The sequence below is a fragment of the Narcine bancroftii genome, chromosome 5 (assembly GCF_036971445.1).
Source record: "Narcine bancroftii isolate sNarBan1 chromosome 5, sNarBan1.hap1, whole genome shotgun sequence".
Classification (NCBI taxonomy): domain Eukaryota; kingdom Metazoa; phylum Chordata; class Chondrichthyes; order Torpediniformes; family Narcinidae; genus Narcine; species Narcine bancroftii.
The window spans coordinates 207,856,577-207,882,783 of NC_091473.1; the positions used below are offsets into that span (position 1 = coordinate 207,856,577).

Sequence of the window (26,207 nt, forward strand, 5' to 3'; positions counted from 1 at the left end):
ATCGGACCACTCACCCCTGTTATTGGCAATAGGGCTAGAGGACATCCCACCAAGAATGTATAGATGGAGATTAAACTCCATGCTACTTAAAAGACAGGATTTTAGAGAATTCATTGAACGACAAATTAAAATGTACTTTGAAATAAATACGGCATCAGTGAAAGATAAGTTTATACTATGGGACACAATGAAAGCGTTAATCAGAGGGCAAATAATAAGTTATATAACTAAGATGAAGAAGGACTACAATCGGGAAACAGAACAGCTGGAAAGGGAAATAACAAATATAGAAAAAGAATTAGCAATAAAGGAAGATACAACTAAAAGAAGAGAATTGGCAGACAAAAAAAAATAAAATATGAAACACTACAAACATATAAGGTGGAGAAGAACATAATGAAGACAAAACAGAAATATTATGAGCTAGGAAAAAATTGTACAAAATTCTAGCGTGGCAGCTTAAGACAGAACAAACTAAAAGAATGGTATTGGCATTAAGGAAAAAGGACAAACAAATTACATTTAATCCAATGGAGATCAATGAAAACTTCAGGGAATTCTACTAGCAACTATATCAAACTGAAAACAAAGGGAAAGAAGACAAAATAGATGAATTTCTAACTAAAATTGAACTACCGAAATTACAAACAGAGGAGCAAAATAAATTAATAAAACCATTTGAAATAGAAGAATTACAGGAGATATTTAAAAAACTACCGAACAATAAAACACCAGGAGAGGATGGATTCCCAATAGAATTCTATAAAATATTTAAAGACTTATTAATTCCTCCCCTCCTGGAAGTAATCAACCAGATTGATAAGACACAAAACATACCAGATTCATGCAAAACAGCAATAATTACAGTAATACCAAAGACAGGGAAAGATCCACTAGCACCAGCGTCATATAGACCAATATCTCTACTTAACACAGATTATAAGATAATAGCTAAACTATTAGCAAACAGATTGGCCGACTATGTACCAAAAATAGTAAATCTAGACCAAACTGGATTTATTAAAAAAAGACGAACAACGGACAATATCTGTAAATTTATTAACTTAATTCATGCAGTAGAAGGAAATAAAACTCCAACAGTAGCAGTTGCTTTCGACGCAGAGAAGGCCTTTGACAGAGTAGAATGGAATTATTTATTCAAAGTACTACAAAAATTCAGCCTACCAGAGAAATATATTAATTAGATTAAAGCATTATATAAGGGGCCATTGGCGGAAGTGACAGTAAATGGATATATATCAAAACAATTTAACTTAAGCAGATCAACAAGGCAGGGATGTCCACTATCTCCCTCACTGTTCGCATTAGCTATAGAACCACTAGCAGAACTGATAAGAACAGAAAATAAAATGAGAGGGATAAAAATAAAAGAGAAGAAAAAAATCAGTCTATTTGCAGATGACATTATAATATACTTAACAGAACCAGAAATATCAATAAAAGAATTACATAGGAAATTGAAGGAATGTGGAGAAATATCGGGGTTCAGGATCAACCAAATAAAAGTGAAGCAATGCCAATGAATAATGCGGATTTCACAAAGTTCAAGAAAGAATCACCATTTAGATGGCAAACACAAGCAATGCGATACCAAGGTGTACAACTAAATAAAAATCTCGGCCATCTATATAAACTAAATTATCATCCATTAATCAAAAAATTACAAGACGACTTAGAGCATTGGAAAGACTTACCACTAATACTGATAGGAAGGATAAACTGTATTAAAATGAACATTTTCCCAAGGATAAAATACCTATTTCAGTCATTACCAATTCACCTAACAGAGAAATTATTCAAGGAGTTAAAGAAAATAATAAGGAAATTCTTATGGAAAGGGGGGAAACTGAGGATAGCACTAGATAAATTAAAAGAATGGTACAAACAACTACCAAACTTTAAGAATTATTATAGAGCCACACAATTAAGATTCAGATCAGATTTTTATCAAACAAGGGAAAAACCAGATTTGACCAGATTAGAACTAGATAAAATAGGGGAGAAGATACCTGAACATATATTATAGTTTGCCTTGCTGCCCCGGGATAAGTATTTTAAATACCGCTGGGTATTTTAACATAAATTTATAACCTTTATTCCATCGGATCATTTTTGCTGCATTAAACTCCTTCCTCTTCTTCAGGAGTTCAAAACTTATATCTGGATAGAAAAAAAATTCTTGACCTTTGTATTCCAGTGGTTTTTTTGTCTTCTTTTATTTTTTTCATTGCCTTCTCCAATATATTTTCTCTTGTTGTATATCTTAGGAATTTTACTAGAATGGATCTTGGTTTTTGTTGTGGTTGTGGTTTAGGGGTTAATGTCCTGTGTGCCCTTTCTATTTCCATTTCTTCCTGTAATTCTGGTCTTCCTAGGACCCTGGGGATCCATTCTTTTATAAATTCTTTCATATTTTTGCCTTCTTCATCTTCCTTAAGGCCCACTATCTTTATATTGTTTCTTCTATTATAATTTTCCATTATGTCTATCTTCTGAGCTAACAGCTCCTGTGCTTCTTTAACATTTTTGTCAGATTCTTCTAATTTCTTTTTTAAGTCATCTACTTCCATTTCTATGGCTGTTTCTCGTTCTTCCACCTTGTCTACTCGTTTTCCTATATCTGTCATGATCATCTCTAATCTATTCATTTTTTCTTCTGTACTTTTTATTCTTCTTTTTATTTCACAGAATTCTTGTGATTGCCATTCTTTTACCATTTCCATATATTCTTTAAAAAAGATATATCCATGTACTTGCCCTTCCCTTCATCTTCCATTTCTCTGTGTTCTTCCTCTTCTTCTTCTGGGTCCACTCCAGGATCTGTGTCCTTTACCTCTGTCTCTTCTGGTTTTCTTGTTGGGTTGTTTATTTTATTTTGTTGTGTATTTTTGGTCTCCTTATTTTTATTAAAAGTGTCTTGGTGTTGGTCTTCTTTCTCTGGGTTGGTCATCTGTTGTTTCTTTGATTTCCTATTTTTATTCTCTTCCTTCTTGTTCTCGTTATTTTCTATGTTTTCCTGTTGAGAGTCTTGCTGTTGTGTTGTACTTGTCTGTTTCAACTGTGGAGATTTACTCCTCAGTTGGTCCCCCCTCCCGTCAGTGTTCTTTTTTGTCTTGCGCATTGCGCATTCTCACTTTTGTTTGGCTCCATGAGCCATTTTTGTAGTCCTGAGTTCAGGGTTTCCACTGACCTCAGGGAGCAGGCTTCTCTCTCCATGGCGGGCTTCCTCGACCGGTAAGGCCTTCACCTTCCTCTTCCGACGTCCTTCCTTCTTCTTTCCTTCCATTGTTTTTGGTTTTTCTTTCTTTGCTGCCATTTTCTCCACACTTTCACTTTCAATTTGTTATGTTTTCTGTGTTAGTGCCTTAGTTTTTTCTCTACCTTTTTTTTAACTTTTCTGGAGAGGGCTGGAGTTCCCCTACCGTCCACTACTGAATCACGTGACTCCTCATCGAAGGTTTAGCTTGTTGAGTTATTTATACAGGATGGCATAACATTGGGGGCCAAAGGGCCTGTACTTTGCTGTGATGTTCAGTGTTCGAACCCTCCACGACGTCCCTCTGCCTCTTATCATCAACCCAAATCTGTATCCAATTGATTCCATGGAAAATTCACCATGTAGTTCAGCCGACCATGTTGGATCTTGTCAAAGGCCTTGCTGATAAATTCCACATGGTAAACACGGGTTGTCCTGCCATCAGCAATTTTCCTGGTCACCTCCAAAATTTTAATTAACGTGACAAGATTCAAGTTCCCATGCAAGAAGCCGTGCTATCTTTAATCAGTGCCTCCCCTTCCAACTGCAAGTAGATCCTGTCTCTCAGCATCCCCTCCAGCCTCTTATCTACAACTGGTGTAAATCTGTCCAGCCCATAGTTCTCTGGCTTATCTCTGGAATTCAGCTCTTTGGTCCCCATGAGAACAAAGGCAAAGATGTGCTGAATAACCAAGTGGCCCAGGTAACACCTAAACTGGTCACTGGTGAGGAGGTGAATGGTGAGTAAGTGGCACTTGATCCCACAGCCAAACATGTCCATCACTTTACTGAGGATTGAGTAGACTGACATCAGGAATTTACTTATTGGATGTGTCCTGTTTCACAAGAACTGGGGAAACCTGGATACATTTTCATGTGATTATTCAGGTATCAGAGTGGAATCTGTCCTGGAACATTTTGCCAGAAGCCTCCATTTTAATGGGATCAAGTCATATCCCCAAACTTCCTGGTTGCAGAATAATTAAGAAGCAACATTGATCTGAGCCAAGTTTGTTTTTCTTCTCAAATGAATCCAGTATTTGAGTTCGACTCGAGGTAGTTTAGCGATGTTTCTCTCCACAGGACAGACGCTGAGCACATTTGCATCCTTATCTGCCTTCACCAATCCAAACACATTAATCTTTTTCTAGCACGGTGAGAATTGTTTGTTGGTGTTGATCACTAAATCAGGAACACATTTCCATACATCAAGCAGCATGCCTGTTCTTTTTAGCAGCCTGTTCCCACTGGGAGGTCCCCATCTCAGATTAAGTCCCACTGCCATCTCCTACAGGAAGTCTGAAGTGAAGGTAATAGTCCCCAGATCAGTGCCCAGTTTCACACACAACAATGAAAATGTCAAGCACATCTCTGGTCAATCGACAGCTGCATACAAAGAGTCTGTTGAAATTTGTCCCATGCAGAGAGCATCAGAAGGAGGTTGTTCAGCCTTCCACTTTCTCCTATTCGTTGCTGACATGTATCTGAACTCCATCTGCCTTCCCTGGCAACCAAAATCTTACAAAATTCCATCACTGGAGAAAATTTCAACTGACCCCCATCCTTGAGAGTTTTCCAGCAAGAGTTCCGGATTTCCTGTGCTCTGAATAGCCTGGGTCTAATTGAAATGTTTTCCCCCTTATTTGGAATGCACAGATGATGCATCAGTTTCTATCTCCTCCAGTGCACCCTTTCATGAATTTAAACTCCCAATTCCAGCAGGTTTCATTTTTCATGTATCATGACAAGTTTCATTAAAACGATCCAGCCCAACGACCATCGGATATAAGCCTCACAATTTTGGCTTTCCCATCTCCAATATCCTCTGCATTCAGCTCCCATTCTGAATGGAGACATGGAGTGCAGACAGTGGTTCTTTGAGCCTTATGATCTGACTCACCTGCCCACAGGGAATAGGATGGGGTCCAACACTGTCCCTGGGAAACAGCAGCTCCTGGGAGTGAGTTTGATGGTGGGTGAAGGAGAAAAAAATAAAGGGAAATAAAGAGGCAGTGGGAGGAGAGGGGAAGGAGGCAAGAGATGTGATGTGGCAGAAAATGGAAAGGGGAGGAATGGAAGAGTGGGGTGACAAAGGAGGGAGAGAGGAAAAATGGGTGGCTCCAGAGAGCTGGGAAGAGAGGTGCAATGAAAGACGAGGAAGAGATGGAGAATAGGGTCAGGGAAAGGCTGGAAAAGTAAGAGAGGGAGAGGATGAGGAGAGAAGGCCCTGATAGAAGGAATGTAGGGGTGGGGAGAGAGGCAGAGAGGGTGGGGGGAGGGGGGTTAGATGGATGTATGAGCTGTGGCAGAACACAGACTCTAATCTCAGCAGCTGTGATGGAAACCTTGGTCTGTTGGATTCCCTGCTCATCCTCTGCTCAGTGATAGGGCAAATCACTCCTTGCTTCTCTCTTTTCTTGAGGGAACTGCATCATGTGCCAGCAGCAGAGTTCTGGCTTAATTGGGACATTGTGTTCAGCACAGACAGTGGAGGCCTGAAGGGCCCAACCCTGAGCGCTAATGTTCGATGACAGAGGATTCAACAGCCAGGTGTTGAAGGGCATTTCTTTCACCAACTTCATAGGCCCTGTCCACGTTTTGGCTGCCAGTGAATCAGGGTTAACGTTTGTTTGACATGATCCCCAGTTCACACAGTAATCATACCAGGTAAAGGCAGAACGATGAGGGTAGCACTGTTGGTGTAGTGGTTAGTGTCACGCTGTTACAGCGCCAGCGATCAGGACTGGGGTTCAAATCCCACGCTGTCTGTAAAGTGTATGTTCTCCCGTGGTCTGGTTTTCTCGCACTGTTTGAAATGTAGCGGAGGTTGTCGGTTAATTGGGTGTAATTGGATGGCACAGGCTACTGGGCCAAATGGTCTGTTACCGTGCTGTCTTGCACAGGTCACAGACGGTTCCGTGTGTCTTTTTCCTCCTCCGTTCTCTCACTACATGGACCTGACAGTGATAGTAACTGTTCCAAGTTGATAGAGTGAGGATTGGAAGTGGGCACAGAAATGGTCGAGCCAGAGGTATTTCAAGCTGATCTTAACCCCTCTAAAGATGTGATTGAAAATCAGCAGGGCGACAATTTGTCACTGAATCCTTTTCTTCTCTGACATTAATTCTTCTGCTGAGAACTGCGAGTAATTCTGTGATTGGCTGATCTGGAAATAAGAAGGAAATAACCATGACGGTGGCACAGATGGAGACCTGCTTCACTTCCACACTGGTGCCAATAACAGGAGCAGGTGTCCCAGAATGAAGATGCCAGTGAGGTGGAACCAGTGGAAGAGGACAGAGTGCTCAGGAGGGAACCTGCATCTCACAATCCAACTCCCCCTCATTCCCAAAAATCACTTCCAGTTCATGAGCTGCACTTGTGACTTCATTCAACAGCACCGCTGCACCCTCTGCGCCTCCAATCCATGCAGTGTAACTCAGTCCCTTCCACACAGATGAGAAGATGGAGGCAAAGGAGACACTCCGTCACTTCACCCTGACATCCACGTCCTCCATCGCAGGGTCAGAGTCAGGTTGGCCACGAACATGGATCAGGGTTTGTTGTTTTAGGGCAGCAGGGTTGTGGAGAACAAGGTGCAAAATGACTATCAATTACAATTTTGTAAATACAAAATTGTAAAAGAAATAATGAGAGCGAGAAAGAGGAAAAGTGAAGCCATGTGCACAGGATCTTGTCCATTCAGAAATATGATGGTGGGGGGAGAAGCTGCTTTTGAAACATTGTGTGTGTGTGTGTGTGTGTCTTCAGACTCCTGCACCTCCTCCCAGTGAGAAAAGGGCAAGGCCTGGGTGGTGAGAGTCCTTGAAGATAGAAACTGCTTTCTTGAGGCACTGCCTCTTAAAGATGCCCTTAATGGAGTGAAGACTAATGCCCACGATGGTGCTGGTTGAGTTTACAACCCTCAGTCGCCTATTCCCGTCCTGTCCATTGGCACCTCAATACCAAACAGAATTTCTGTGGAAATTTGCAAGCGACTTTGGTGACATCACGAATCTCCACAAACTCCTCATGAAGTATAGTGGCTGTCGAGCCTTCTACATGATTGCATCGACATCATGGTTCAGGATGGATTTTCAGAGCACTTGACCCAGGAATATGAAGTTTCTTACCCTCTCCACATGCAGAAAGCAGCCAATGTCCATTGATCCAGTGGACTCTCTCTCCTTGGAACATAGCATCTTTCTGGATTCTAACCCTGTCAACCTATTATTTGCACCTTTCTGCATCATATTTATGAACTATCTAATAAATGCAGGAATGTTTTTCACATCACCCACTCTGTGTGAATGTCACTTCCACATGTTCACCATTCCAAATGCTTAATCCCCTATTTATCAGGGTCGAGAGCTTTGGTGTTTGTCAACATGTTCCTTGCCTGAGAGGGTTTAATATGCCTATACAGAGGAATCCTCACCCTGTAACATATGCTCTTCTAGCCATAGGATCATTGAATGCTACAGCACAGAAAACAGGCCATTCACCCCCTCTAGTCTGTGCTGACCATCATCTCCCTCATTGCACTGATCTGCTCCCATTTCATAATCCTTCAGGTATCACCCATCCATAGACCTATTGAATTCATTCTTAAAACACACTATCAAGCTCGCATTCACCACATCAGTTGGCAGCTCATTCCACACTCCCACAACTCTATAAGTGAAGAACTTCCCCATTATGTTCCCCTAAACTTTTCCCCTTCAGCTTAAATCGATGATCTCTCATATTTATCTCCTCTAATCTGCGGAAAAAGCTTATTCACATCCACTCTGTCTATACCTCTCACAATATTGTAAACCTCTATAAAATCTTCCCTCATTCCTTTTTTCTCCAAGGAATAAAGTCCTAGCCCATTTAATCTTTCCCTGAAACTCAACTCCTGAAGACCTGGCAACATCCTGGTAAATCTTCTCTGCACTCTTTCAATTTTATTGAGATCCTTCTTGTAGTTAGGTGCCCAGAAATGCACACAATATTCCAAGTCTGGTCTCACCAATGTCTGAAACAACTTGGGTGAAATTGTTGGAACAAGTGAAAGGAAGCTCTCTCCAGATCAAATCTGTGTTCTTCCTGTCCTGGAGGATATGACCACATTCTGGTGGGAGATTTATTGACTGCCCCGTGGATGTTGTTGCTCCCATGTGACTCTGAGGTTGCACTGACTCACATTGAACATACAACACTGGAGAAGATTCAGGTCAGCTTTTCCACGCCATTGTTTAGTTTCCACACGAGCCTTCAGCCACCCCAACACCGTCCAACTGGGTCAACATCTCCGTCTATTCCCTTCCCACTCATTCACCTCTTTGGGAGAGTTCCACATTCTCCCTACTCTATCTCATTGAGATTATGATTTATCAAGAATGAGAGATTAATGACATTAGTCTCCATACCCCTGGAGAATTAATTTTTTTTAACCTCCTCAATGTTAGCATCTTGAAGGTGGAAATAAGCATTAGACTCTAAACTTGTCTTTGTGAAGATTGTATGCAGGGTTAACATGAGTATCTAAACCTATCAGTTATCGACCGATAATGTCACTAATTGTTCCACGTTCACACAGAAAAGAGCCTCACTGTATTCAATCCACTGCATTGCAGCATCAAAGAGATGGAGTCCCTGCTGGGAGGGTGTCAGGGCACTGAGTGGAAGGAGTGGAGAGACTGCTTTTGGTCTACAAGGTCCCCATAGGTTTTGAATTAACCCTGGATCAAACTTCACCAACTCTCAGTGACAGCCTGTGGCTCATTTAAAGTTCAGTAGCCATTTGCTTTGAAGAGCTACAGATGTCTGAAACTCTGTGTTAATGTGAAGATGCAGTCCTTCTTCCACTTCCTCTCAGGTTGTACAGGCCGGTTTAATTTGAGCTGGGGGCCCTCCCATTGCAATCTTGTTACTAAAATGAATAAGCCCACTGATTTGCATCTGGAAATACATTTCTGAGGTGGTTCTTTGCACCAACCAACAAGTTCATGTTTACCAAGCAGGATGGGACTGAAGGAATCGAAACCAGTGACCGTGAGATACACACAGACCAAGACCCTCTTGTCATTTCAGGACAAGTGTCACTGGAAAGCAACAGGCTCAGAGTAATGGTGATTGACTGTTCAGGATGGATTGATTCATTCATTATGGGAACGAGGTGTTTCGACACAGGGCACCCTGTGATTTTGGTTCTGAAGGAGTTGAGAGGTTCCCACCAATCGTTTACTTTGTCTTCTTCCCACTGATCCAGAGATGCATCTGACGACAGATGTCGATCGCCATATAAATTAAGGGTCGTGACTGATTTAAAAGACCACAGGCCCCGAAGATGACAGGAATTAAGGTTGGACATTCAGTCAAGACACTATTTATTTTGTCTGAGGGTGAATGAAAGGATGAAGAGGTCTGCTTCTGGCATCAAGAGAGTGATATGTGTATCATTGCATTCCAAAGGATGAGAGGTTACTTATTAGAGGTATTTAAGATTATTAGGGGCTGAGGTAGGGTGGATAGCCAGCACCCAATATTAGGAAATACCAGAGATATCTGTTGAAGGTGAGAGGTGGAAAAGTTAGGGGTGATGTCAGAGGTAAGTTTTATGACACAGAGTGTGAGTGTCGAGGTTACATTGCCAGGGTTGGAGGTGGAGGCTGGTTCAAAAGGGACATTCAAAAGACTCTGAGATTGGCAATGGATGTAAGAAAAATAGAGGGTTATGGGTGTGAGGTCAGAAAAAAGATTGTTGTGGAGTAGGTCTATACAGGTTGGCACAACATAGTGGGCTGAAGGGCCTCTACATGTGCTGTAATGTTGTGTGTTCTGTCTGAACAGATCATACTGTCAGATTAAAACATTGCTTCCAAACAGCTTTTACCAGACTCTTCCTCACCTGATATCCCCCCTCCCTGCGCACCCCCTCCCCACTTCTTTGGTCTGGCATCTGGTTCACCCTCCTGTCAGTAACTTGTAATGACTCACCACTCTCTGCAAAGGCAAGTGGGAGCCGTTGCTTCAGTTGTCCAATGACTTTGCACTGTCACCGACCATGGACACAACCAGCCTCAGGTGTCCTTCATGATGAATGGGAGCTGAGTCACGAGGATTGCTCCTCTGATCTGAAATCCTTGCAGGATCTGCAGGCAATCATAGCCAAATCACAATGAACAAATGATATGATATTGAAGGAGAAGGTGAGGCTCTCAACACCTGTGAGCACAATTTAGAAGGTTTTTTGATTTCAGAATGTTTCCCTTGCCAGTCCTTATTGTTACCCTCATTGCAGCTTAGAGGTTTTAAGGGTTGGCACAGATTAGACTTTAAATGCTTTAAAGAACTATTTCTTCAAAATAAGTTTGTTTCTTTTGAATAATTAATGGTTAAATGTGAATGACCAAAATGCATTGTTTTTAGATATTTGCAGGTGAGTCATTTTGTTCAATCTCAGATCCCTGATTTTCCGCAATTCCCGAGGCAAATCCTCTTGATTTACTTTTTGGTTTACAACTTTCTCATAAAGATTCACTATCTCTTATTTATAACAATTTGCATGATTTAAATGTGGCCTTGTTAGTTAAGATTAAGAGACACTGGGAAGAGGATTTGAATCTTTCAATCTCTGATGAGCTCTCAGACTCTATTTGTTATCTGATTAATATGATCTCCCTTTGTGCACGACATTGCTTATTGCAATTTAAAGTGGTCCATAGGGTACATATGTTGAAAGTTAAATTGTCTCGTTTTTACTCTGATATACACATTCGATGTGACAAATGTAATTGTTGAGGCTTCTTTGATTCACATATTATGGACTTGCCCTGGTTTAGAGAAATATTTTCCAAACATCTTAAGGTTAAGTTGGAACCTTGCCCTTGAATTGCTCTTTTTGGATCATTTCAGGATGATGACGTTTTATTGACTTCAACTCAAAACCAAATTTTATCTTTTATTTCATTGATAGCGAGACGAGCAATTTTGATGAAATAAGATTCAAATACTAATTTCATACAGACATGAGGCCCATTATGGGCCATTATCACACTCTGAGTTTGACGGTTCTCATCCCCTTCGATGCTGTGCTGTTTATTTCCAGGTTGTCGTCACTTGATATCCACACATTAGTTTTTTTTCCAACCTTGTATCGTGGTAGGGGCTTGGAATTAAGGGTTTTCTGCTTTCTTTTCATTTTATTACAATTTGTATTTCTTACAAAAATGTACTGTTTAACTCTGTTTTATTGTAAACCTCAATAAAAAGATCGAGAAAGGAACAAAAGAATTCATCATGTTTGTGCAAAAGGAGATGGAATGGAGAGACAAAGCAAAGGGAAGGCAACAGGGGAAGAAAGTGAGGGGTAGGGGAGAGGTTTAACAAAAGCCAGAGATGTCGAATCTGGTTGGAGGGTGCCCATTCAGAAGAAGTATTGTTCCTCCAATTTGCACGTGGTCTTAGTCTGGCAGAGCACGAGACCACGGACACACACGTCAGCAAGGGAATGAGATAGATAATTGAAATGGGAGGCCACTGGGAGGACCACATTGTTGTGGCGGATGGAACCAAGGTGCTCAACAAAGCGATCTCCCAGTCTCTCCAATGTCGAGGAGACCACAACAGAAGCACCAGTTGCAGCAGATGACCCCTGCAGATTCACAAGTGAAATGCTACTTCACTTGGAAGGGCTGTTTGGGCCCTGAAAGGTGATGAGGAAGGTGTGGTCACAGAGGACTATCTCGTGCAGTCATAGGAGTTGGACCCAAAGGAATAATGTGTGGGAAGGGAGGAGTCGACAAGGGAGTGACAGAGGGAGTGGTCCCTGCAGAAGGCGGAGAAGGAAATATGTGTCTAGCGGTGGGATCACGAAATAGGTGGTAGAAATGGCAGAGGAGGATGTGTTGAATGTGAAGGCTGGTGGGGCAGTAGCTGAGGACAAGAGGAATCAGGTTATTGACTGGTGAATGTATACCCTGCTCTGTCAGTGAGTTACTGACTGACGAAAGGTTACCCTGCTCAGTCAGTGAGTTACTGACTGGCGAAAGGATATCCTGCTCTGTCAGAGAGTTACTGACTGGTGAAAGGATACCCTGCTCTGTCAGTGAGTTAGTGATTGGTGAAAGGATACCGTGCTCTGTCAGTGAGTTACTCACTGGTGAAAGATACCCAATGCGGGTGGAGTGAAATGGAACGGAGAGGCAGACCTAAAGGAAGTGGGGGTTGGGGGTATGAGTTTTACCAAAAGCCATAAAAGCTGTTATTAATGCCATCTGGTTGGATGGTGCCCAGTTGGAAGATGAGGTGCTGTTCCTCCAGTGTGTGGTTGGTCTCAGTCTGGCAGTGCATGAAACCATGGGCACACATTTAGCAAGTGAATGGGATGGAGAATTGAAATCGGAGCCACTGGGAGATCCACGCTATTGCAGCAGACACAGCCAAGTTCTTTACAAAGCGACCTCCCAGTCTGCGTCCAGTCTCTCCAATGTAGAGGGGACCACAATAGGAGCACTGAATGCAGTACGTCACCACTGAAAATACAGAAGTAAATTTGCTTCACTTGGAAGGACTGTTTGGGGCCCTGAATAGTGGTGAGAGGTGGTTTGGGCACAAGTGGAGCATCACCTGTGGTCACTGGGGTAGGTCCCAAACAGATAATTGGTGGGGAAGGAGGTAGCAGAGAGTCACGGAGGGAGTGGTCCCTGTGGAAGGCAGAGAGGGGAGGAGAGGGGAATACGTGTCTAGTAGTGGGATCATGAGGTATGTGGCGGAAATGGCGGAGGAGGATGTGTTGGATGTGGGCGCTGGCACCATTCGGGAAAATGACTTTTGGTTACTGGGATTGGTTAAAGTGCTGATGGCTAATGAGTCTCCTGAGGAGCTTCAGACACTGATAGCTTCCCCACACTTCAGGATTCAGAACCACGGGTCACAGAGATACAGCTTGGATGCCTTGAGCTGGGGCTTATTACTGAACAGGGCAGAGTCCATGGGGTTACTAAGCTCACAGAGGCCGAGAGGAAGCAGGATCGGAGGAGGTGGAGAGATCCAAGGACCCCCAATGCCTCAAAAGGGACTCTCTTTTGCCCCTCTTTCTTGACTGGATTGTGGCCCTGCATTGATGGCTCTTCAGTGTGTGCTTTGACAGGGCAAACAAAGGAAAGAGTTTTCTGTGTTTGTGGACATGACAATCAATGGAATGTTATTCTGGAATTTGGATTTGATGGACAGAGGAGGAGCAGGGAATTGTTTCACCAGTTTGTACCTCAATGACAGGGCACATCCTCACAACAGGAGATAGAGTGGGATTAAGATAGAACAAGATAAAATAGGAGTAAAGGTACTGTAACGTTTACTTTATAAATGGAATGAAAAGGTGGTGCAATATAACAACTCACCAGTATTGCATTATTTACTTAACATATGGAAGAAGATGCACGTAGAAAGGAAATTAAATTATCAAACACCAAAAAAGCTTTTGACGCAAAATCCACTAATCCCTTTTACAATAGACAACCTATATTTTTTAAGAGAATGGGATTGAAAAGGAATCAAGAGAATAGAAATTTGGTTTTTTTGGAAATAATTTATTAAGATTTGAACAGTTGAATGAGAAATACGGAATAACTGACGGTCCAATGTTTGCATACCACCAATTAAAAGCTTAATTAAAGGACGAATTGGAAAGCAGATTGAGACTACCGGAAGGAAGCAGTTTTGAGTATGTAATTACAGACACAATGATAATTAAAAGATTTATAACAAACATGTACATTAAGCTGCAAGGCAAGGAAAATGATGAAATAAGGTACAAACCTAAACAAAGTTGGGAAAAGGACTTAAACAAAGATAAAGAACAAACATGGGAAAAGTTATGTTCTGGAATTATGAAGAACACAATAAACATAAGGCTACGTATGATACAATATAATTGGTTACACAGGCTATATATCACCCCTTAAAAATTAAGAGAATGGGACCCAAAAATATCGGATAGATGCTTTCACTGTAAAAATGAAATTGGAACAACAATACACGCAATTTGGGCATGCGCAAGACTGAATATATTTTGGGAAGAACTAAATCAGATATTAAATAAAACACCAAAAGCAACATACCAAAAAATCCAGAAATTTGTCTTTTAAATAACATAATAAGTAAAGATCTCGGACTCAAATTGGATAGAACACAAAAAAGATTCATTATGATCGACTTAGCAGTAGCAAAAAAAATACATAATTTCAACTTGGAAAACGAAAGAGAGCCTGAAAATACAATGGTACATGGAAATGAATAAGTGTATCTCATTGGATAAAATTACATGTAATTTAAAAGACAACATTACATTGTTTGAACAAATCTGGGAACCATACATGAAATATAACAGAAAGAGCTGGCCTTGGACCTCCATCTCCTAAAACGATAAGATGATAAACACGATCAGATTTAATGTGTAAATGTAGATGACCCATCTTTCTTGTTTGTTTTTCTTTTGTGTGAAGATGTTGTTTTATTGTATTTTATATGTTTAATATTTATTGGTTTTGGAGGGGGAGAAAAGAGAGAAAATGTCATTGTGCATATTTAATGAGAAAGATTTGTACATAGTTGAAAAGGTTCATCGTGCAATAAATAAAGATTACAAAAAACAACAGGAGATAGAGGACGTTTGACACAAACTTTGCCATTTTGGTTTCTTGGTTTTTGTCAAACCCATCCATTTTCCCTCTCTCTCACTCAAGATTAGAATTCCATTTGTGGTCACAAACAAAAAAAAGCACAAAAATCTCTCTTTATCTCTTCTTGTCTCCATCTCAGTTCTTGAAATTTCATTTCAATCTCTTCCTTGGTATTTCTTTTTGTCTTTCTCACTCTCCTTCAGTTTGAGCTCCTGTCTGAGCGGTGACATATATCCATTCTCGTTTGCCTCCCAGTGCAACAAGTCTACAGAAGATGCCATCTCACTGGCTCGACACAAAACCCTGGAACACATGGACAGCAAAGATACATGAATCAGGATGCAATTTATTGACTATAGTTTGGCATTCAACACCATAATTCCCTCCAAACTAATCAACATACTCCAAGGCCTGGGCGTCAATATTCCCATGTGTTGTTGGATCCTCGATTTCATCATTTCCAGACTCCAGTCAGCCCGGATTGGCAGAATATTTCCTCTCCAATCTGCCTCAGTACCAGAGCACCACTGAGTAATGTATTTATCCCCCTGCTCTACTCACTCTATACCATTGACTGTGTGGCTCAATACGACAACAAAATTGTTCACAAATTAGTTGACAATACCACCTGAGTGGGCTGTATAATTAAGGGCCAATGAGTCAGCATACTGGAGGGAGATTCAAAGCTTAGTTGAATGGTGTACTAACAATGACCTCTGATTCAATGTCACCAAAACTAAGGAGCTGATTGCAGTCTTTCGGAAAGGAAAACCAGAGGTGTATGATCCAGGCATCTCTGGGGGATCACAGGTGGAGAGGGTGAGCAAATTTAAATTCCTGGGAGTCACGATCTGAGAGCAGCTTTCCTGGACCCATCATAATAATGCCATCATGAAGAAAGCACATCAGTGCCTCGACTTCCTCAGCGGAGGCTGGGTAGGTCAACGGAAACCTTGGGAACCTTCTACAGAAATGTAGTGAAACATGTGCTGACCGGCTGCATCATGGCCTGCTTTGGGTGCATCAATACCTCTGAGTGGAAAGCCCTGCAAAAGGTAATGAACACAGTCCAGAACCTCACAGGGAAAACTCTCCCCACCATTGAGAACATCTACATGGAACGATGAAGTCGTCAAGCAACAGCAATCATCAAGGATCCACACCACCTAGGACACCCTCTGTTCTTGTTGCTCCCATCAGAAAAGAGGTACAGGTGCCACTGGACTTGCACCTTCAGGATCAGGAATAGTTGCTACCCCTCAACCACCAAACTCTAGGACAACCAACTCATTCAGAGACTGAGATTACTACAAATGGACGGGACATCACCTCATCTTCCGACTGGTCACCATCCAACCTGATTGCACTTATATCAATTTCTCTGGTTTTCTATAAGCCACCATCACCAGCACCACCCTGCCAATCTTCATCTCCTTACTTTTATTTAGTTTGCACTCTCTCTCTCTCTCTCTCTCCTTGCACAGAACCAAAATCAATTCTCACCTTTCCTTTTATCATGTCCAATGAACACTTCTGGTTTGTTGGTCTGGACTCCTCCCCCTCCCATTCTTCCCCCTTTTCTCTCACAGTCTTTCTTCAGACACCTGCCTGCTTTTTCCTTATACATAGAACACTACAGGCCTTTCAACCCTCAAGGTTTTGCCGACCCATGTATTCCTTACAAAATGTACTCAAACCTCCCTACCCTGTAACCTGCTATTTTTCTTCCATCCATGTGCCTGTCTAAGAGTCCTTTAAATGCCCCGAATGATTCAACTTCCATCACCATCCTTGGCAAGGTATTCACAACAGTCTCCATCAAAAAAAAACATCTCTGATGTCTCCCCTAAATTTCCCTCCCTTCACTTTGTACCCACATCCTTTGGGGTTTGCCATTCCTGTCCTGGGAAACAGGTGCTGGTTGACCACCTTATCAATGCTTCTCACGATCTTGTAGTCTCCTCTCATCCTTCTACAGCCCAAAGAAAAATTTCCCTGCTCTGCTAACCTTGCCTCATATGACTTGTTTTCCAATCCAGGTAACATCCTGCTAAGTCTCCTCTGCACCCTCTCCATAGCTTCCACATCCTTCCTGTAATGAGGTGACCATTGTGGACTCACCAGAGATTTGCAGTTGCAGGTTTCTTTATTGACCAAATTCTTGCTTCTTTTGAACAATTATCCACCATATTTATAATACCTAAACATCACTTTTTTTGTTATTTACAGGTTAGGAGCTTCTTGAATTCTTTAATTTTGAGGCTTTCTCAAGGTCTGGAACCTAATATGATAGGGGAGATTTATAAGGTCAATGCAAATAAAAGCAAAGTGATGCCAATGAGTAACGTGGATTATACATAACCTTAAAAAGAATCTCCATTGAAATGGCAAACACAAGCAATCCGATACCTAGGTATCAGATTAGACAATAACTTAAACCACTTGTAAAAATGAAATTATTAGCCATTAATAAAGAAATTACAGGATGACTTAGAACGTTGGAAAGAATTGCCACTAACGTTGATAGGGAGGGTGAACTGCATTAAAATCAATGTGTTCCCAAGGATACAATACTTATGTCAAACATTACCAATTCCCTGAACAGAGAAATTCTTTGTTGAACTAAGGAGAATAATAAGGAAATTCTTGTGCAAAGGGGGGAAACCGAGGGTAGCAGTAGATAAATTAACAGAGAGGTATAACCAAGTGGGTTTGCAGTCACCAAACTTCCAAAATTATTATAGAGCTGCACAATTAAGGTATTTATCAGATTTTTACCAAACGAGAGAAAAATCAGAATGGACTAAGATAGAATTAGAAAAAAAGAGGAGAGAAGGTACCGGAACATATACTTTATAAATGCGAGGAAATGATGGTGCAATATAACAGCTCACCAGTATTGCATCATGTGATTAATATATTTGATTAATATACACATAGAAAGGAAAAAAATAAAATACCAAATACCAAAAATGCAATTGATGCAAAATCCACTAATCCCTTTTACAAGAGATAACATTTCCTTCAGAGAATGGGAGAGAAAAGGAATCAAGAGAATAGAAAATTGTTTTTTGGGAAATAATTTGTTAACCTTTGAACAGTTGAAGGACAAAAATGGAATAACTCATGGTACAGTGATTGCTAATTTATAGGATAAATTGGGAAACACATTGAGATTACCAGAAGGAAGTAGCTTTGAATATGTGATTACAGATACCATGATATTTAAAAGATTTATCACAAATATGTACATTTAGCTGCAAGGTAAGGAAAATGATGAAATAAGCTATAAACCCAAAAAGTGGGAAAAGGACAAATATAAAGATAAAAACATGGGAAATGTTTTGTCCTGGAACTATGAAGAATACAATAAACACACGGTTATGTATGATACAGCATAAATGGTTACACAGGTTATATATCACTCCCCAAAAATTGAAAGAATGGGATCCAACAATATCGGATAGGTGTTTTCGTTGTAAAAATGAAATGGGAACAATACATGCAATTTGGACATTTACAAAAGTGAATACATTTTGGGAAGAACTAAATCAGATATTAAATAAAATCACAAAAAAACAACATACCAAAAAATCCAGAAATTTTTCTTTGAGAAACACAAGAAGTGAAGAACTAGGTCTCAAATTGGATAAAGCACAATAAAGATTCATTATGATAGCCTGAGCAGTAGCAAAAAAATGTATCATGTCAACTTGGAAAATGGAAGAGGGCCTGAGAGTACAGCAATGGTACATGGAAATGAATAAGTGTATCCCATTGGAAATAACATATAATTTAAAAAATAAAGTTACATTGTTTGAACAAATTGGGGAACCATACATGGAACATAACAGAAAGAGCTTGCCTTGGACCTCCATCTCCTAAAATGATAAGATGATAAAAACGATTAGATTAGATTGTAAAAGTAGATGACACATTTTTCTTGTTTGTTTTTCTTTTGTGTGAAGATGTGGTTTTATTGTATTGTACATTTATTGGTTTTGGAGGGGGATGGGAAAGGGGGAGAAAAGGGGGAAAATTTCACTGTATATTTAATGAGAAACATCTGTACATATTTTGGTTGATATGGTTCATTATGTGATAAATAAAAAAAATTAACAAAGGAAGGACAAGGCTTAAAAGAAGTGACATTGCGGGCAGTCGAGGCATTCAGGTCAATGCCTCCCTGCATATGGTCAACGTCGCCATCTTCTGTTCAGACATGATCAATCTGCAGACTGATCAGCATCTCCGGCCAGTTTGAGTGGGACTGGGGCCAAAGTAAATTGGAGGAAGAGTGAGGCAATGCTTTGGTAACTAGTCAGACCAGATCACCATCCCCTTCACAGATCCGAGGACCTGAAAATGTTGAGGATTTGGTTTGGAGAGCCTCAAGCGTGGAATAAAATTTGGCGAGAGTGGATCACAGAGGACAACTAGAAAATGGGTCTCTGAGCAGGATGCACCCTCTCAATAACATGGAAGAATCTGGTCGTCGGGTGCAAAGTGCTCTTGGTACTGCTAAATCTCCTCCATTATGTTCACCAGAGGAGTCTTCTGGTTTATATGGAGATCCAAAATGGAAAGGGTTCGATGGTCCTCATGTACAAGTTGCAGACAAAAGGGGCAGGTTTTTCCCAAAATCAGGCTGTGCATGGAACCAACATACAAGGGGACCATGTGCTGCTATGTGCTGAGGTTCTTCCTACCCCTGGTGTTGTGAAGGATGGGCGTGGCTCCATTGTCATGCAATGTCCTTGTCAGCTGGACTTTACCACACCACCTACCCTTTTCGCAAAAATCTTTTCCAAAAAACAAACATTTAACCATCAGGCAGTGGTCAGCACCGAATGCTCTGCAAACAAGTTCTCAAGGGATACTGGGGGATGGTTCCTTGTGCAGACTATTCAGGTCTGGAAGAATGCCTCATTGCCAGAGCTCCCTCATAAGCAACAGAACTTGACTGAGCTGATGATGACAAGAGCTATCTTGGTTAGAACCTTCCTGTATGATAAAATATCACCCACAATGTATGTTGTCCCAAGATGGCTGTGCAGTGTAGTAAAGACAGTCACCCACTTCTTTGCAGAATAGATTTGCTCACAGTGTGTGGGGCAGGATGCAAGGGACCTTGTCATTATATAACAAATGACTATAACTTATGGGCTGATCCTGGGGAGGCACGCAGCTCAGATATCCAGAGCTGCCTGAAGATCATCAATGGTGAAAGATGCCCTTTGGGCTACGCAAAACTTGTTGTTCTTTCAGCACATTGAGATGTCAGTGAAGCAATGCTGCTGATTGGCTGAGAGATGCACTGAGGCTTGGTGCAGCCAACACAATGGTTTTGTGCGAACCAAACGTCATCAGGCATTGAGGGGCTGAGACCAATGGGAAGTCCCTCAAACAACAGAGGGGAGAGTATCTTCAATATGCCACTGTCTTAAATAGAGAATGAATATAACAATGAACATTGATGGAAATGAATGGATATGACTCTAAGGATTTGAAAGGACTTTGAAGAGTTTTCTTTTATAAATAATTTATTGTTTAACCTAACTTTGTCAACCTTGCTTCATGGCAACATCGTGATAAATCTTCTCTGCAGCCTCTTGAAAGCATTTACTTCTTTCCTGTAATGAGGCAACCAGAACTGAATGCATTCTAACCAGAGGTTTAGAGTGCTGCAACAATATCTCATGGCTCTTGAACTCAATCCCCTGACTAAAGAAGGCTAACCCACCACAAACATTCTTAACCACCCAATCAACTTACAAGCAGTGTGTAGATAAAATTCTTGCAGGCAGGTTCCATAAATCAGGATCTTCAGCTCAGCTGTCAGATGAGTCCTGTGACAGGACAAATTTCCCATTTACGAGGCAGGTTGTTGGATGAAGGGGGAGTACGAAGAAAAACTCTCCAGTGTGCAGAAAATTATGCACCAGATCACTACTATGGCAGCAGACCACAGAGTAATATTACGACTCCTCAGAGAGGTCTCAGAGAGTATGTGGTTCAGATCCAACCACAAGCAATGAAGTGGACTGATATTATTTACCATTATGACAATGTACAATGAACAAACCGTACAAATGGGCATTGTTTCACAATGGTCTGCACAAGTCAATGTCTGACTTGGTTTTGGTATATATGGATAAGAGTGTCTTTTTGTCAATTTTCCTGAATATCAAATATACCTTCAAAACAAATGACAAAAAGCAGTCAGGAAACATCACATTTTGTTAACTAAGGTAATAAAAGTGGAGCAATGAACAAAAAAAAATCAATGGTGGGAAAGGAATAGGAGTTGGGGATTGACAGTAGATAACATCTCATGGAGACCCCTTTCACCCAAGACATTGACAAGGGTGGTCACAACAGTGGGAGGGGAATGAATATGTACTGTGTGTTTTTAGGAGTAATGGGCTGGTTGAGAGATGCCTTGGCCATAGGTTCAGGATGCCAATTTACAGATAGCTGCAGTAACATTGCAGAACATCACATGAATGCTACTCTGGCCAACAACCATGTAATCAGAGCCCGATCCATATTATTGCACCGGTTATAAAACTGGATTCTCTCCTGGCTGCACTCAGCAAGAGTTCCACCTAAACTCCCTGCATCAATAAAACAGTCTTTCTTTCAACATCCCCTCTATCCAGAATTCTCCAACTGCACTGATTCTGCAGTGTCCCGCCCTGACTTCACCCACCATCTAATCAGACTCATTCTTCTATGTTGCAGAGCAGCAATCTATCAAGAAGGTCAATGGAATGATGGCCTTCATTGCTAGAGGGATTGAATTTATCAGCAGGGATGTTATGCTGTCAACGTACAAGGTTCTGGTGAGGCCACATCTGGAGTACTGTGTGCAATTCAGGTCTCTTTACTTGAGGAAGGATATCCTGGCTTTGGAAGTGATGCAGCGGAGCTTCACCAGGTTGATTCCAGACATGAGCGGGTTAACCTATGAAGAGAAACTGGGGCTGTACTCACTTGACTTTAGAAAAATGAGAGATCTTATAGAAATATATAACATTATAAAAGGCATGGATAAAATAGAGGTAAGACGGTGTCCCCATTCTTGAGGGAGATTGGAACTGGGGACATATCCTGAACATTCAGGGTAGAAGAGTTAGGACAGAGGAGGAACTGCTTTTCCAAGAGGGCAGTGAATCCATTCAATGCCCATTGAATCAGTGGTGGCAACCTCAGTGAATATATTTAAGACAGGTTGGATAGATTTTTACAGAGGAGTATTAAAGGATATGGGGAAAAGGCAGGGAGGTGGAGATGAGCCCATCATCAGGACAGCCATGATCTTATTGAATGGTGCAGGCTCAATGGGCTGAATGGCCCACTCTTGCTCTTATTTCTTAAGCTCTTAATATCCAAAATATCAACACTGCCATTTGTTTGATCAATCAAATCACGAGCCTGTCCACTTGACCACATGGAGTCCACAAAACAAAACCTACTCAGTCAACTAAATGTATTCTCTGTTAGTTTTGAACAGTGAGGCAAAGATATCCACCTCAACGATCCTGCACACACGGTCACTGCTGCAGAAGTCAAGTCAGCCTTCCGGAGAGTGAACCTGTGGAAAGCAACTCACCCAGAGGGAGTCCCTGGACACATACTGAGAGCCACCCAGATCAACTGGTAGCTGAATTCCCAGGCATCTTTAATCTCTCTCGGCCGTGATCTGTAGTTGTCACCCATTTCAAGAAGGCCATCATTATACCAGCACAGAGAAAAATGCAATAATGGGCCTAAATGACCACTGAACTGTGGTTCTGATATCCACCCTAATGAAGGGCTTAGAAACGGTGGTCCTGGCTCACATCAACTTTCACCTTCCAGCCAGCCTTGACCCACTTCAATTTCCCCACCGTTCCTACAGATCCATGGAATATACCACGTTAATGGCCCTCCACCTGGCCCTGGAACACCTGGACACCAAGTAAACCCATGTCAGACAACTCTTCATCAGTCACACCATAGACCCCATCAACATTATCTCAAAACTGAGATTTTAGCCTCAAAACATCCTTCCCACTGGATCCTCGACTTCCCAACAAACAGAATGCAATCAGTGAAGATGGGCAGCAACATCTCCTCCACAATCACAGCACATCACTCTGTAGTGATGTGTACTCAGCCCTAATGACACTCCCTCTGCACCCACATGCCAAATCCACCTACAAATTAGTTGATGGCACAGACGTAGGCTGATCATAAATAGCTGTGAGATGGAACATAGAAAGCAGCTTGAGCGTCTCCCTTCAACATCAAGACAAAGGAAGCTGATCATCGAACCCACACCACTGTCTGCATTAATAGTGCTCATTTGGAGACAGCAGATAGGCCCAAATTCCTGGGAGTGAACCTTTCCTGTGACCTCATTGGGACCAACCTCACTCACACAATGTTCCAGAAAGTACACCAATGACTCTACTTCCTTGGAAGACTGAAGAAGTTCTGCTGGTAACCCGATACTCCACTACCATCAAGATCTTCCTTGCTGGCTACATCAAAGCCTGATATGGATAGCAACTCTGTCCAAGATCAAACAATGCTACAAACTGTGGTGAATGCAGCTCAGATGACATCTCCCTCACCTCCACTGACTCCATCACATCTCGTGCCAAATCACACACCCACAGGCTTAAAGACTGCTCTCACCTTGTTGCTAATTGATCTTTGTCATTGTAACTTGACACATGGTAACTGTTCACCTCTCCTGCAACTTTGTTCATGTTAGAATTGACTTGCTGGATGGCTTGTGGAGGAACCATTCTTATTGTCCTGGCTTCATGTGACACTTGAAGAGAGCCCAGCCCAGTCCCAGGGACACACACAGAATACAGAGCCCTGTCCAGTCTGGTGTCCATTCAATCATATTCCCACTCTCTAACCAACCTGCTGAAAGGACTTTATTCCATTCTGTTTTCTGGGCTTCAATGGATCTGCTGCAGTGTTATCTTCAGAGAAAGGCCGAATCCCTCGTTTCAACGGAGGGTAAGAAAATAAGAGCCAAAACCAGTGTCTCATGTTGGAACAAAAGGACGACAATGGAACAAGGGATGAATTGCCTCACATGGGCGGAGGGCACAACCGATGATGTGGATCAGCTGAGGAACAGAGGAAAATGTTCAAAGAGATTTTCCACCGTGTTCAGCAGACGTATATACCAGTTACCAAACAGGGACAGTTGGGGTGGGGAGAGCCCGCTGGGGGAAATTAAGGAGGTAATTAAGCAACTACCCCCTTCCCCTCCCTGCGGCTCGGCCCATTGACAGCGCAGCGCTCGGCTGTCCTCCCGGCTGCGTCCCCCTCGTTGGGTTCCGAAGGAGCAATGAGGTGAGAAAGGACCCAGGCCGTTGGAGGGACAGGGGCGGTGCTGACACCATAGATGACATCAGTGGTGTGATACTTGCACAGCCCGGGTTGGTGATGCAGCAGGGTGGATGCTGACAGGACAGGCCGTCCACCTTGTGACCCTCGCAGCTTTTCCCATTGGTTTTGTGCCGATAATTGAGTCTTTCCCCCATGGCAGAGGATCTGGCTGGAAAGTTCAGGATCTGCAACACGAGATCCCTCATGGACGTGTCCAACAGTGGGAGGCCTAGTGCTGCTTTAGCCAAGAAGGCGAAAGGTTGGATATTGACATTATCTCCCAGTGTGAGGGGTTCAGATGAAGGAACAGGGGATGGGTGCATTTTGGAAAGGTATTCTGGAAGAAGAACTGGTCTTTTTGGGGCCCCACCCACTTCCCACTCCCAGGACTACGTGAGAAATAGAATACATCTCATGAGTAATTATAATTATAAAAGGGAAAGTATTTAATAATAATCAGGGGACATAGTCCTTCAAGCATTTGGGTGGTCTTCATTCTATCTTGGACCACCTTGGTGTGGTTTGCTATGCGGGTGAACTGATATGTTTTCCTCCACTGTATATAGTCCATACTGGCTACTGTACATCAGAGGCTGGCCCACCCACTAATGACTCATTCCCTATGTCTCTTCCCCTTTTGTCCTGGCATAAAGGATAAAGGTCGAGCTACCCCCCCATTCCAGCATTCCTGTACCTGGATCCGGCCTAGCTTGAGGCCTCTGTGTATTAAAGCTAATCGTTCCCTCATTTCTCGACTCTATGGTTATTGATAGTGCCTATCAGCCAGTCTTTGCTCAGGACCCATAGATCGTCAGGTTAGCGGTCGAGTTGGCAATGACTGCCCATCTTTGCTGCCCTCCTGGCTGTGTGTTTCATTTACTGTACTCCTTGGGTCCGCAACCATCTCTGGCTCTCCCCTCACATGGCCTGAGGGGTGGGATGGTTGGGGCAGGCCACGGCAGGTCTGGTGCCACCTCCTACTGTTCATGAGGCTGTTTGTGGACCTTAGTGTCAGTCAATGCTTGTAATTGGTCAATGTGTCACTTCCAGAATCTGTCTCCATCTAGAAAAGAGAATGAACAGGGGCTCAATTTTTGTAAGATTGCTCCTACCACCCATGGGTTTTATAATCTTGCACCAGAACTCTCTTGCCCACTTCCAATGTTGTAGGTGAAGTTTCTGGCGATGCTGTTATTTGCAATCAGAGACCCAGATCTGGGTGAACTGTGGACAGCCTGGTCGGCAGGTTGCTGTCAAACATTAGTTCTGCTGGGGTACGCTTTGTGAATGTGGCGTGTTTCTATACCCCAATAGGAAATCTGTGATTTTTCTATGTCCAACTGACATTTAGAAGTTTCATGGCTTTCATTGTTTCTTTGAATGTTTGTACAAAATCTTCTGCTTCCCCATTAATACTTGGGTGATAGGTTGTAGACAAAATATATCTGATATTGTTGTCACACATAAATTTAAAAAAATGTTCTGATCTACACTGGAGCCCAGTGTCTGTAACTAATTCATGAGGCGATCCTTAAGTGGCAAAGATCGCTCGTAGACTGTCAATCGTGGGATCTGCTTTTGTGATTTTCAGCTGTGAAACTACTAGCCATTTGACGTGTGTGTCCACAGCTATAAGCAAAGTCTCACCCATGAATGTTCCAGCAAGGTCTACATGAATCTGATGCCAGGGTTTGGTTGGCCAGTTCTGTGGTTTATGTCCTGCTTGTTGCATTTTTGGTTGCATTGTCTGACATACTTTGTATTCTCTTACTGTTGTTTCAATGTCTCTGTCTATGGAGGGTCACCAGGCATGAATGCGGGCCACTACCTTCATTCGTACCATTCTCGGATGGTTGTGCTGC

General features: G+C 42.1%; 1 protein-coding gene and 1 long non-coding RNA gene across 7 annotated transcripts in view; one reads left to right on the forward strand and one right to left on the reverse strand.

Annotated features, from left to right (window-relative positions):
• Positions 1-19,234, forward strand: part of LOC138764652 (uncharacterized) — a 230,124-nt gene extending 210,890 nt beyond the window's left edge. For 2 of the 3 annotated variants that reach the window (XM_069940856.1, XM_069940857.1), the window contains exon 5: positions 15,202-19,225. The gene's annotated coding sequence lies outside the window, so the exon portion shown is untranslated. Of the gene's footprint in view, positions 1-15,201 lie in introns of all 3 variants that reach the window. The other variant, XR_011358251.1, reaches the window with a different exon arrangement.
• On the reverse strand, positions 13,837-24,963 carry LOC138764655 (uncharacterized). Of its 4 annotated transcripts, none has more exons than XR_011358263.1 (4): positions 21,783-24,963; positions 20,507-20,579; positions 17,068-17,227; positions 13,837-15,249 (listed from the first exon to the last, which is right to left on the reverse strand). It is a non-coding gene; the product is annotated as an uncharacterized lncRNA (long non-coding RNA). The 4 variants fall into 4 exon arrangements; XR_011358265.1 differs by lacking the exon at positions 21,783-24,963 and adding an exon at positions 20,722-21,145; XR_011358264.1 differs by lacking the exon at positions 20,507-20,579 and having other exon boundaries at positions 13,838-15,249; positions 21,783-24,953.
• Positions 24,964-26,207: the final 1,244 nt, after the last annotated feature.